At 40.4% G+C, this 14,787-nt stretch overlaps 1 protein-coding gene and 1 pseudogene across 1 annotated transcript in view; both read left to right on the top strand.

Annotated features, from left to right (window-relative positions):
* Nucleotides 1-14,787, top strand: part of LOC126505971 (dmX-like protein 1) — a 1,144,103-nt gene that overhangs the window by 563,787 nt on the left and 565,529 nt on the right. The gene's annotated exons all lie outside the window — the stretch shown is intronic.
* LOC126505986 (60S ribosomal protein L28-like) lies at nt 7,508-7,963 on the top strand (annotated as a pseudogene).

The following is a 14,787-nucleotide window of genomic DNA, read 5'->3' as shown; positions in this document are numbered from 1 at the left end:
TCTGAAAAGAAAGAAACAACCCTTTTTCTTTAGACCTCTGAGCTCTTTGGAAACAGGGAACACGATGCAGTCACACTGCTGGCACCCAGTAGTCTTGTCACTCAGAAGGTAGTACTGGCTTTGTGGGAGCCTAGGCAGTTTGGATGCTCACCTTACTAGACCTGTGGAGGTGGGTGGTCCTTGGACTTCCCACAGGGCAGGAAACCCTGATTGCTCTTTGGGCTCACTAGGGAGGGAGACTTGATTGGGGGAGGGGGAGGGAAATAGGAGGCAGTGGTGGGCAGGAGGCAGAAATCTTTAATAAATAAATAAATTAATTAAAAAAAAGAAATTGAAGTGGATTTAGTATTCAGACTCATAATAATAAAACTGTATTAAATACCAAAAAAAAAAGAAGGTAGCTAATGATTATGTGGCAAATGGGTGTAACTGAATGGACATTAAAGATGGCAGAGCTATCAGGGCAATCTTTAGATAGTCAAATCAGAAAGTTTTCTGGCTTGATGGGGATGTTCTAGATTTCATGGATCTTTAACACATTAATTAGTATACATGCATTCACTATTAAGAAAATAAGTGGCTGGGCAGTAGTAACACACCCCTTTAATCCCAGCACTCAGGAGGCAGAGGCAGGTGGATCTCTGTGAGTTCGAAGCCAGACTTCTACAAGAGCTAGTTCCAAGACAGGTCCCAAAGCTACAGAGAAACCCTATCTCAAAAAAAAAAAAAAAAAACAAACAGTGAAAGATATAATAAGTGTTTTTTTCTGACCATACACACCTTAACTTTCTTCATCTTCTGTATATTTTAGAATAACTTATACTCTATAGGTAAACAGTCTATTGCAGTGACTGAGTGAATCTGGAACCTGGAAATGCTGGTATTCCTACCTTAGAAGCAGAGAGTAGAAAGATGGGAGTACTGAGGTGCCAGGTTCCCCTCAGAGCAGAATGCCTCAAGACCAGGAATAAAAGCAATAATCCAGTGATCTGGAAGAAGCCGATCTTGGTGAGTTCACTAAGACTCTTTAAGTAACTAACCATTATGTACACTTAGCTTATGGTCATTCTAGCAGTAAGACAGCTAAGGAAAGTGTGTCATGGTAACATCAGTGCAGAGGATCTGGAAGGATGTAGGAGCTCCCAGAAGTAGAGACATCCATCTACTTCCAGGAAGTGTTGATACTCGGAGATGAGCCAAGAAACACAAAAACAATTTAGAAGTTGTGGTAAAGATCATGAAGGAAGAAGGAACACAGGAAAAGATTGGATATTTGTTCTGCAGAACATACAGATGCAGTAGAGATGGTGTCCATAGTTTTTCTTTCCCTGTGGAAACAAGATCAAAACCCTTTCCCCAACATAACACATCTCCTGGTTTCCATTGTGAGGTCAACACATCCTTGATATATACCAGCTGATTTAATTCAGAAGGTTATTTTTTATTATCCAACATCTCTTCACTGCTGCTGTTCCTTTCTCATTAACGTTAAGAAAATTCAAGTTTAATAAAGAATTATGCAATCTATTTCTGGGGTTATTCTCTATCCCTTTCAGTTTGTTTAACATATCCTTTACAGTTCTATGTGATCTTTCTATAACTGCCTGACCGGTAGGATTGTTTGGTATACCTGTAATATTTTTATATTATAATAAGCAAAAAGTTGTTTTATTTCCTTAGATACATATGTTGGACCATTGTCAATCTTTATTTGTGCAGGAATACCCATGATGTCCATAACTTCTAATAAATGTACGATTAATGAATCAGCCTTTTCTATGCTTAAGGCAGTTTCCCATTGAAAAACCTGAATAAGTGTAATGGTGTGGTCTACATGTTTTAATTTTCCAAATTCTGAAAAGTGGAACACATCCTTCTGCCAGATCGCATTCCTTTGTGTACCCTTTGGGTTACTTTCTACAGTACGTGCCTCCTATAATTTCTCCTCAATGACCATTAATTCTTTTTCCTGTTCAGCTGTTAATTTCCTGGGATTATTTAAGTCTTTTGTCACCATCTAAGGTTTTGTTTAAATGAATTATTAGATCAGGTGTTATCTCAACAACCAATCATAGACTGGAAATATCTCCTAACAATCTTTGAAAGTCATTAAGAGTCCGCAATCAGTCTTTCCTAATTTGTACCTTTTGTGTTCTAATTTTCTGTAAACCTATTTTGTAACCTAGGTAATTGACAGAATCTTCTCTTTGTATTTATTCAGGAGCAATTTATAATCCCCATTTATGATGGAGGAAGGTCATTGGTTAATTAAATAAAGAAACTGATTGCCCTGATATGTTAAAACATAGGTGGGAAGAGTAAACAGAATAGGATGCTGGGAGGAAGAGGAAGTGAGGTCAGACTCTGCTCTGCTCCTGGAGAGACTCGACAGCTCTGCTCTCTGGAGCAGAGACACCAGGCTCAGCTCTCCCAGGCAGCTCAGACCCAGGATTGACGTAGGCTGGAATCTTCCCGGTAAGTGCACCCGGTGCTTACATACATTATTAGAAATGGGCTAAATTAATATGTGAGAATTAGCCTAGAAGAGGCTAGATAGAAATGGGCCAAGCAGTCTTTAAATGAATATAGTTTGTATGTTGTTATTTCGGGGCATAAGCTAGCAGGTGGCCGGGGTGCTGGGGACGCAGCCCTGCCGCTCCTATTTCAACACATTTAGGCAAAACTTTCTTTATTTCTTCAAATATTCTTTCTAAAGTATCTGCATTTGAGTCCAATAACAAAATGTCCATCCACGTAATGGTTAATCATAGACTTAAGAAATTGCTTACATATTATTTCCAATGGTTGACTTACAAAGTATTGGCACAGGGTGGGGCAATTGAGCATTCCCTGTGGGAGGATAGTCCACTGTTATCTCCTAGTAGGCTGAGAATTATTAAAAGTAGGCACTATAAGAGCAAATTTTTCCTTGTCCTTTTATTGTAAAGATATAGTGAAGAAACAATCTTTTAAATCAATAACTATAAGAGGTCATCCTTTGGATAATAGAGAAGGCAGAGGAATTCCAGATTGTAGAGTGTCCATAGGTTTAATAACCTTGTTGACAGCTCTTAGATCTGTCACCAGTCTCCATTTTCCAGACTTCTTTTTAACAACAAATAAAGGAGAATTTCAAGGATTGGTTGATTCTTCCATATGGCAAACATCTAATTGCTCCCTGTTCTAAAGCCTGCAGTCTGTCTTCTGCTAAAAGCCATTGTTTAATCCATATGGGTTTCTCAGTTAACCATTTTAAATGCAATACTGTCAGTACCTCTGAAGGTATTCAAGAGTTCTCAGTTCATTCAAGAGTATATGGGTGATATGGTATTCCTCCTTTGTATGCTGTGAAGATGATTGGTTAATGAATAAAGAATCTGCCTTGGCCTGTGATAGGATAGAGTAGAGTTAGGTGGGGAAAATTAAACTGAATGCTGGGAGAAAGAAGGTGTAGTCAGTGAGACACTATATAGGCCTGCCAGAGACAGATGCCAGAACTTTACCCAGTAAGCCACACCCACATGGCAATACACAGATTAATGGAGATGGGTTAGTTTACCATCTGGCTAAATAAGAGTTAGCTAGAAATATGCTTACGCTATTGGCCAAACAAATAACATGGTTCCTGTGTTATTATTTTGGGGCTGAGCAGCTGGGAACAAACAAGCACCCTCGAACTACAGTATGTAATTTGGGCATACATAACACATAATACTATAATTACATTGAACAACTAATAAGAATTTCATCCACTTAAACCAACAATAGCCCAATTCTTCACACTGTGATGACTTCTCTACAATACTAAGAGAACCTGGCAAGCCTAAGATTGAGAGTATCTCTGTGAGATGATTGAGCTGTATCTCTAATTTCGACAGCTGGATTTTAAACTACTTTACTGTTTAAAAACAAAAGTGCATGTTTCTCATTCTCTTCCCTCAGAAATCCTACTATTTTTCACCCGGTACAATCTTGTTGGAGAAAAGGAGGCCTATTCTCAAATAGCATGCAGCTTAATTGCCTTTGGAGTCAAGAAATAGAAAGACATAACTTTTCAACAGAAGTTTTCTATAAGTTAATGGAGGTCAGATGGAACAATGGCCACTATTCCTGGAAGTAGGAATAACAGCCATTGTTACAGACTAGGAGTCCCTCAATGTAGTTTCTTTGGTCTCTTAGGAAGTTTACAGTGATGCATTTTATTAGTCTATTTATAAAGTAGGTAGTAAGTAGAGAATGAGAGAGAAAGAACATGAAATTCAGCAGCTTTTCAGTTAAAATCCTCTGGGACTGGAACTGAGATGCTAACTCTCCTAGCATGGGATCCCTGTGGTAGAGTAAAGAGGCCGTTACCTAGGATTGTCAGTGAAAAAGGTGAGACACAACTAAGAGCTTCTCAAACTTCTACCAGGCATTTGAAAAGTGAGAGGACAGAAGAGGAACATTACAAATCAGATGATTCTTTTAGAAATTAAGACTGTAGAAAGATTCTGAAGAAAATTGTGTATCACAAAGAAAAAACAGGAAGAACAAAATGAGAGAAAGTGTGTGTCAAATGACACTGTCTTCCCTACAGGGCTAAGGGCAAGAAGCAGAGGTGTACATTCCTGCTTGTGGGGTTTAAGAAGCAAACCACTGGCCAGGAGTTAGCAGCGCACACCTTTAATCTCAGAGCTCGGGAGGCAGAGACATTTGCAGATCTCTGTGAGTTCAAGGCCAGCCTGTCTACAGAGTGAGTTCCAGGAAAGCCAAGACTACACAGAGAATGGAAAATCAAGAAAGAAAATGAAACAGCCCACTGAATAAGACAAGAACCCTTACCTCTTGCATGCACTCTCAGGATTGTGTCTTTAATAGGTAATAAACGAAAAAAAAACTCTTTAGAAACAAAATATAAATCATTTCAAATGAGATGACAAAATGCAATAAAAGGTTTCTACAGAAAAATTACACTTTGTACAAATATTAATGGATAAAATGCCACACAGAAACATTGTTAACACTCACCCTCCATGTATTTTCTGGAGTATATAACTAGATATCTCACACACAAATGAAGAAATTGACAGTTGTTTCAAGTAAAGAATGATTTTTTGCAGAATCAATTACTTGAGAAGCACTTTACCAGTGAACATAAAATAATGAACAATAATAATTCAAAGCCTAAGCTGAAGTGTTCTGAACTGGAGAACATTCCGGCAAAGTCACCGATAGTCTGCCTCTGTGATCTACGTTTCATCGCTTCAGAAAAATAAACTGCTCCTTCGTGAGAATGTTTCAGTAACTGACAGAGCGGGCAGTGTGACCGGGGATAGCGGGATATTAGGACGCATGACTGATAGGAAAATTAGGGGCTATGGAAAAGGGGAAAACACAAATTCAAATTTAATGAATAGCTGTTGTACTTCAGAATCCTTTCAAAACTATCAGATGACATATTGAGGTCACCGCTTATTAAAAAAAAATGTATCTGCAAAGGGAAACACCTATCTCTCCTGCAATCAGCGTTGAACTCATTGAACCTCTGCTCTACCTACCAATTCCTGCTGTAGGCACTTCAGTGGTGCCTATGGCTGACTCCTTCCAGGCTGGAGGACCCACTACTGGCTGGTGTGGTTAACTAGAGAGGAAAAACTGAAGCCTTGGGTCCCTTTGATGTGAAGCCAGTATGAAAAGCAGAGAAGCAGGCTGTCTGATCTCTAATCTGTCAGAGCAGAACTCCCGGAACAAGCTGGTAGTACTGGAATGTGGAGCAGTCAAGAGACAGACTGCAGCCGGTTGAATAACGATGATCCTCATAAACTCTTATGCTTGAAAACTTGGTCCCCAGTTGTTGGAACTATTTGCACTAACAAGTGTGGTCTTGTAATAGGAGGTGTGTCACTGTGAGTAGGCTTTGGGGTTTCAAAACCCAATGTCATTCCCAGTTAGCTCTCTTGGCCTCTCTCTCAGCTTCATGGATGTTGTCTCAAGATGTAAGTTCTCAGCTGCTGCCCCAGAACCATCCCAGCCTGCCTGTCTGTCTGCCTGCCTGCCTGCCTGCCTGCCTGCCTGTCTATCTGTCACCATGATGATCATGGCCTCTAAACATCTGCTGTAAACTGTAAACAGGCTCCACCTTGTTGGCCTTTGATAGTCAACCAAAAGCACAGAGACTTTTAAAAGTAACAAAAAGTTAAGAACATTTCTTAAATTTTAGATAAATGCTATAGCTTCCAAGGCAGCAAGCATCTATTACTATGTTGAACATTTGAATAACTACTTTGTATCAAATAAGACCCCCTCCTCCACAAAAACAAACAAACAAACAAAAACAAACAAACAAAGCAAAAAGGAGACTCTCTAGTAACTTACTCGGGTCCTCAGCCAAGGACCTGACCCATCACGTGGCTGTGCCGACAGACGTCAGCACTGCCGAATAGCTGAGTCAGTCACCACCCACCACACCACTATGCCTTTAGATAAGACTTCTAAGAATTATAATCAACTCAGAGGAGAGACTGAAGAAAATTTCAAACAAATGATGGGCAATATCAGAAGGAGGCAGGATGCAGGATGCTTCTGAAGTCTGTACTCCTAGAGACCCAAATGCATGCTGGTATCACATAGATAAAGTACGGGGAGCAGAAAAAAAAATGAACTGGCCTCACACAATTTTAAAAGTTTTAACTTACTTATCATGATGTAAATAATTTTGAGACCTTTCTCTGCCTTTGTCTAAGATTAGAGGCAGAAGCCACTATGCTCTGACGGAATTATTGGCAGCTCTCTTGTCTCAGGAAGACTAAGGTCCTCCCTGACCACCCGTCTCCTGTTTCTTTTGCTAGTTCTCTTCCCCATGCCCAGGGACAAGGTTGTAACTTTGGAGTTTCATTGCTCCTGTGACCGAGATGGGTTTGAGGTTTCACTATCCGCCTCTGTTGCAGAGTTGCTCTGTAGTCTGCTCATGGGTTAGCCAGAGAGATCATGTATGTGCTGTGCATGACGGAGGCTCGATCTGAGAGAAACAGAATTGATAGGAATAACCGATGGAGGAATTAAAAGGACAAACATAGCTCAAAGAAAAAAATAAATTTCTTCTGATTACTTTCACTGTTTCTTTGTTGAGACAACTGATTAGCCTTTCCTTGTGGATATTTTCTCTAAACTATACATGGAGAGGGGCCAATTAAATTTTTAAATAAATTAAAATCTTGAAATTGAATTAAAAGTTATAGTAAACCCTAAAATTAAGCTAAAGTGAGAACGAATAAATTAAGAGATTTAAAATTACCATCGAAACTTAACTATTTTTAATTAAATGTTTTCTGTTTAATTACTAACGGTACAGTAATGTTGCTTTATACTCGACATATCAGCAGTAGCTATGGTAATTAAAGCCAATGAAGTAGCATGGAATCGAATCACCATTTATTATATAAGCTTATTATAAATATATTATATATGCTAAACTGGCTTACCAAGTACTGCGAAGAAATTGAAGAGGAAAAAAACAATAAAATCAAAGATGGAACTCCTTCTGTCTCTGGCCACCAAAGGGACAGTAGCCAGTGCCACATCTGTTCATCTACAATGGATGGTTGTTCAGAACTGCTTCAGTTCTCTGATCAAGAGGAATAAGCAGATGTACAGTACCAAGCACAATAACCTGAAGGCCCTCAACTCCGTCTGCTACAATCGGGTGATTCACAAGACTGTGTGAGGGGAGCCCACGGGGTTGTAGTGGTTATGAAACGCAGATCTGGTCAGCAAAAACCAACCGCTTCTCACCTGAGGACCACCATCAACAAGAACATACGGGCTACCCTCAGCAGCATCAGGTATGTGATCCTCGAGAAGAAGGACCACCCAGATTTGTACGTGGTGGTTATTCGCAAAGCCAGTGCCAATCCTGCGAAGCCCAAAGTCTGTGGTGGTGAAGAAAAAGAGAGCTGTGCCACCAAGTGCTCTTGAGAAACAATAGAGTCTGATTTTTTTTTTCAACCACAAAAAAAAAAGAAAAAGAAAAAAATTCAGAGATAGAAATTGGGAAGAGGAAGAAGAAAAGTAACGGAGGAGGAAAAGAATAATGAAGAAGACCCTTGACATCTAAATGTGATTTCAGCAAAAGAAAAAAGAGGACTTGACTTTAGAATGAGGAAAATGAATTTCACGTTGTGTCCCATTTTAAAAAATACAGACGGCCTGGGGAGACAGCTCACTGGATAAAAGCCCACAAGAATGAGAGTCCAAGGACGTGAATTTAAATCATGAGCACCCATATAAAAAGCCAGGCACGGCTACATGTATCTGTAACCCCAGCACTACACGTCAGAGACAGACAGAGCCCCCAAAGCCAGCCCAGCTAAAACACCAAGTGTCCAGGTCATTAAGAGGCCCTGAATCAAAGGCAGAGGGACAGTGAAACATTGGATGCCTTCCTCTGACCTCTTTGTGTGCATATGTGGGCATACTTAAGCACCAATGGACCATACACGTATCCACCACACACACACACACACACACACACACACACACTATGTCTACTTCTGCAGCAGAGAGGCAGTTATCCTAACACAGAACCACTGCTGAGCCCTTAGGGAGCCAGGCAGGGGTAGAGGCGAAAGCACTTCTGTGCTGATCAATATGCTGAGAGTGAGCCCAGGGCTGTGTCCAGGGGTCTGCAACCTTTGAGGGCAGGTGTTTCTTGTTATCGCCTCATTTTCTGTAACCTAGGAAACGCTTTACCTTTTTCAACTGAAGCAATCAATACCCAGATGATTGTAAAGACTGGTTTTCTTTCTTTCTTTCTTTCTTTCTTTCTTTCTTTCTTTCTTTCTTTCTTTCTTTCTTTTTTTTAATCACTGAACATAATATTTCCAACCCTGGGCCCTTGAAAAAATGGAGAAATAAAGCGAAATTCATTGATTTCAAACATTTGACATTTGATGGCTCTTAATAAAAGACTAGTATGCAATCAAATGAATTCATCCTTTCTCCTTCACAGGAGTGCGAGTTTTGAAAGGTCTGAACTCTTACAATAAAGGAAGGATGTTCACACAAGGACTGATGTCTGCTTTGAAGTTATTTTCACTTTAAAATCATACTAAGTTTTCCTCCACTAAATCATATGATCTACTTCTAGAGAGTCTATGAGTATATGTAAGAGTGTATTTCACTTGAACTATACTCACAGTTCAAGAGGTGTGACGCCAATCCGATGTCCACCATATTAGAGGCTAGGGATACCCACCAGCAGAAATAGTACACTCCTAAGCATACAGAAAAGCCTGGATTTTATCCCCAGCAGTAACAAAAAATAAAGAAAAAAACAAAATAAAATAAAATGTAGTTACTCTATATCAGCGAAGGCTACTTTTCAGTTCAAAATTTGATGGTACTGATCTGATCCACACCATTGGGAAGGACTGTCTTTTCATGCTAGTTCATCAAGCAATTGCCCCACAAAGTGATGTAAACCACACACTAAGAAGATATGCTACAAATGGGACCAATGATGAAAACAGCAGAATTCATTTGCAAAGGAACATTTGATATCAATGACTAAGCCCCCACAAATGTGAAAAATAGAATTTATATTCCAGTTTTTTTTTCCTCTGTCAGACAGTTTAGGGGAAAATGGAAAATGCCATTGCCATGAGACCACACCTATATTCAAAGCTCGTAATTGTGCAGGATGCCAAATGCAAACAGTAAGTTGAACCGCAATATACTGTCTGGATTTCACCACTTTTAGACTTCTCTGAGTGGCAGTTTTACATGGTTTAACTTACAAATTGCCTTATCAAATATGACAACAACAACTACAAAGAACGTTTTAGCTCAAAATAATTCCATTATTTTGAATTTCTCTAATAACACTTCCCTAAAATGTTTATTCTTGCTATCAAAGCAAATTTAATAATTAAGAAAAGTAATTTCACCATTCCTCATTGACACCGGGTTAACCACACTAGTACTTTGGAAGAGAAATGTGGAAGGTGGGGCAGGAATGGGTATCTTCCCTAGCACCATCTAGCATTTTAGGATAAGCTATATGTGGTGGTTTTAAAGAAAATGACACCCATAGGCTCATAGGGAGTATCACTACTAGGAGGTGTGACCTTGTTGGTGTAGATGTGGCCTCGTTGAAGGAAATGTGTCTCTGGGGGCAGACTTTGAAGTCTCAGATGGCCAAGTTAGATCCAGTGTGTCTCACTGTCACTTCTTGCTGCCTGCCGTTCCAGATACAGAATTCTCAGCTACTCCTCCAGCACTCTGTCTCCCAACATGTCACCATGCTTCCAGCCGTGATGATAATGGACTACACCTCTGAGCTGTAAGCCACCCCAATTGAATGTTTCCCTTTATAACAGTTGTTGCGATCATAGTGTCTCTTCACAGCAATAGAAACCCTAAGACACTACCTAAAGGAAGAAAGTGAACATTGAGGTTGTGTATAACAAAGATACTGCCTGTGCATTTGCTTATTTGAGGGAGTCTAATGTTTTCCTAAAGGAGGAGTCAGAACTCCAAATCTCAAGGCAAGTCTCCCCAGTACAGGCATGTGCCTATGGCTTCTCAGCTGAGCTAAGAAGGTAAGAAAGAAAGCAATTCATAGGATTTGAGTTTGAAAGAGAGAACTCTGGTGAGGGAGAGAGACTATCATGTCATACAAAATTAAAACCTAGATTCTCCTTCCCTGTCATCTTTTCAATCATTTTCAGCACATTTAACTCTGCACTGCATGAAGAAAGCAGCAGAGCTCCGCAGGCCTCGCGTCCTGGCCTAAAGATCCCTATGGAATGAGCATGGGGACGGAGCTCTGCTGAGCTCATCAGTGCTCCTTGGAGCTAGGATGATGTGGGAGTGATTTCTTACTAATAAAGAAACTGCCTTGGCCCATTTTATTGGATAGAAAATTAGGTAGGCGGAGTATACAGAAGAGAATTCTGGGAGAAAGAAGCTGAGTCATGGAGTCGCCATGATTCTCCCGCTCCAGACAGACTCAGGTTAAGATCCTCCCTGGTAAGCCAGCTCGTGGGCTTCACAGAATATTAGAAATGGGTTAGAACAATATGTAAGAGCTAGCCAATAAGAAGCTGGAACTAGCCGGGCCAGGCAGTGTTTGAAAGAATACAGTTTCCGTGTAATTATTTCGGGGCATAAGCTAGCCATGCGGGCGGCCGGGTGCCGGGGACGCAGCCCCGCCGCTCTTAAATCAACACTAGGGGGTTACAACGCTTCTCTCCATGCTGCACTTCAGACAGACCCCCCCTTCTCGAAATGGGCTTTATACTTTCCTGCCCTATAAATTATTAAATTCTGCAGTGTCTGATTAGGGACTTGGAAGGCACAGCTCACGCCATGGTCAGATCATATTAGCTTTGTGATCGTGGAACATGACTTAATGTTCCATCTCAGGTTCCTGTCCCCTTCACTCTACTCCTCAGTGCTACTAGGAGAAAATAAATGTGCTAACAATGCTGAAGGGGAAGGCAGGGCTTCAGAGCCTAAGTCCTCAGTGTCGCTTTTCACCCATCCGTAGCCCCACCCTTGAACACTGCTTATGGCCACTCCTTCCCACTCCCAATACAACTATGAAGCTATAAAGTCCAACTACTGCTAAAGTACTCAAAGATTTTTGCATCCACCTTCTGTTTACCATCCTCTACACTACCTTCTCCCATGGCTGCCCTTCTAATTCATTATTTTCAAGATCTCTAGGAATTGGGGGCATTCACTGTGTAGCCCCGATTTACCACCCGGTTCAACCCACTTACAACTGACAATTTTGAGTCTTTGAGTATTCATATATGCAAAAATCCTGCCTCAAAGATGCATATAAAATCGGGATAAATATTATCTCACCTATGCTCAGAAATGGGCAAGGCTTCAGAGGAATTTGCTATATACCTGGGCCATTCTTTCTCCCTCTTAAAGTATACACAGATTGTCTCATCTAAGTGTTTGATCTCAGCGGGGAAAAGCATCTAGAGGGTTACATTCTTTATTCGTATATCAGGAAAGAGAGGGGATTGCTCCCAGACAAGAAATGGAAAAACATCTGATAAGAATGATTGAGTCTGTTCACAAGGATTTCTAATGAAAGTCACTTGGAGGAAATGCATGGGCTGGCTTAAATTATTATTAAAAATATAGAGCAATTGAATTGGAATATCTGTGATTGTATTAAAATAATTATTATCTATTCCTGAGAATAAAGAGCCTGGATTTCTTCTTGAGTTCCACGACCTAACCAGGAAGGACAGAGGGCTGAACACAGCAGAAACCCTTCTGTGATAATGGCTTACACTGATAAAATTCAGCTTCGGTCAATCTGGTTCATCCTTAGAACCTTATTCTCACCATGAAATAGGAATGATGCTTTAAGACATTAATTTGACAAATGCCTCAGCCCGTGTAAAGTCTTTTTCTTACTCTCTGAAACCACCCATCACTGAATCAAAGGTGTGAATGTTCCCAAGGCTGAGCCCAGCCTAGAGCGTAGAGGTCATCATAGTTTTCTTTCCATGTGTGTTGGTGTAGATAGAGCCACCAGCTCTTGTTGAGAAAGAGTCTGCCATTCCTCAGCTCATGATTCAAAAGCAAAAATGAGTAAGGGGTGTAGCTCAGAGGAAAGCAATGCTTAGCCTATATGAAGGATTGAATGAAAATGGCCCCCATGGGCTCATAGAAAGTGGCACTGTTAGGAGGTGTGGCTTGTTGAAGTAGGTGTGGCCTTGTTGGAGGTAGAGTGTCACTGGAGATGGACTTTGAGCTTTCAATGCTTAAGCCAGGCCCAGTGTCTTTCTCTTCCCACTATCTGCTGATCCAAATGTAGAACCTCTCCAGCACCATGTCTGCCCGCATGCCACCATGCTTCTGACCATGACAATAATGGATTAAGCCTCTGAAACATAAGCCAGCCCCAAGTAAATGTTTTCTTTTATAAAAGCTGCTTTAGTCATGGTGTCTCTTCACAGCAATAGAGTTTGACTAAGACAGCCTGTGTAGGGGCATAGGCTAAACCAGCAGCTCAGAAAAAAAAGAGGGAGATGAAACAGGGACAGAAGAACAAGGAAAAGAGCAAAACAGAAGGCTAAGCGTGGTTTAGTAGAAGTCAAAGAGAGGCAAAGAGTAGGAAAAATGGGAAACACTTTCTAGCGTGAGTAAAACATCCTTATGGAATATGCAGGAAAAGACAGAAAATAAAGTTCAACCCATGTATTCACACCTACTCCACATCCAAGTTTAAATACTAATATCAGAAACAATCAGACAATTCTGAAAAATAACCCATACACAGAGGTTCTATAATTTGAATTATTTTTTCATTGACTCAGGAAAGGCTCACAGCAAAGCAGAACAGAAATGTTGATGAAGAAATTGCACCATGGAATAACTAAGGATAGAGAACCTGGGAAAGAATGCTTGGCATTGATTATGAGACCCAGATATTCTTGAACACTCCAAAAATGCAGAAGGTAGTTGAATACACTGAGTGTTCCCTGGGAGATAGACAGTGGGCGGCAGGATAAGGAGAGTGGCTATTCAGAGGAGAACAAAGTGACCCTACAGTATAAAAACACTGGGCAGTTTTACAAAATGAGAGTCACAACCAGGTCTCAGAAAAATAGCAACACTCTCCTTTTCTGCCCTGCACCACTGCCCTACAAGGTGACATCAAATTTGGCCTATCAGAGATGAGAGCACTGGGCAAGCAATAGAGTTGGCAATGGGAATAGTCAGGTATGAAATGACTGGGCAAGTTCAAATACATCATGAGTGCCAAATTGTTAACCAGAAATGTTGAGTGGTCATTGCCTGTATTTACCTCATTTAAACACCATAAAAATCACTCCAGCCACTTGATGATTGAGCTAAGCTTATTTCTACAGCCTTGCCCTCTATTTTCCCCACAGACACTAGTGTCTCCCTCTCACACTGAGCAGAGTGATCTTTCTTTGATTCTGTGTGCCTGGCTTATCTGATATCACTCAGGACTCAGTTTGTCATTTGGGGGTTTGATTGTTAGCTTTGGTAGAGATGTAGTTCAAATCAAACCACCATGCTTGATGATGAACTTTTGAAGCATTCCCACCAACACTCTGAAAAAAGAAATCAAAATTGCCGGGAGCTCCACTCGGGTTGTTTATTCCCCTTTTGCAAAAGTACTAGCCAATGCAGTTGTCAATATAAACAATTATAAATACTGGCAAGATACAGGAATGATTATAATAAGCATAGAAATAAAATGTCCTGAAATGACTGAAACTGCTATGTATACCACATATGTGGTCACTGCATAACGTTCATGTCAATAGCTTTCATGATATGCAATATGTAGAAAATGCAGCTAGAGATATTCATCAACATTGAAAAGCATTGAATAAGTAAATCTAATTTTGCTCTATCATCTATCTATCTATCTATCTATCTATCTATCTATCTATCTATCTGTTTTTGTCAAGGTATTTTATTACACAAACATAAAAAGAGGGTAAGTCTGTGACACCATTACAGTGTTATAAATTCAATGACATTGCAGCCACTTCGATTAGGAGAAAAGAGCAAACACTAACACTTAATTCATTTTGGGTTGTATGATTCCTTATATGCCATATGGGTCTGTTGGTCAGTGTTGCTGGTTCTTCCCAAATGACATTTTCTTTTCTTTTCTTTTTTTTTTTTTTTTTTTGATTTTCGAGACAGGGTTTCTCCGTAGCTTTTGGTTCCTGTCCTGGAACTAGCTCTTGTAGACCAGGCTGGCCTCGAACTCACAGAGATCCACCTGCCTCTGCCTCC

The sequence above is a fragment of the Alexandromys fortis genome, unplaced genomic scaffold (assembly GCF_014885135.2).
Source record: "Alexandromys fortis isolate MF-2015 unplaced genomic scaffold, M_Fortis_MF-2015_v1.1 scaffold_60, whole genome shotgun sequence".
NCBI lineage: Eukaryota > Metazoa > Chordata > Mammalia > Rodentia > Cricetidae > Alexandromys > Alexandromys fortis.
Note: the sequence above shows the minus strand (reverse complement) of the source record. Positions and strands in the feature narration are given on the sequence as shown.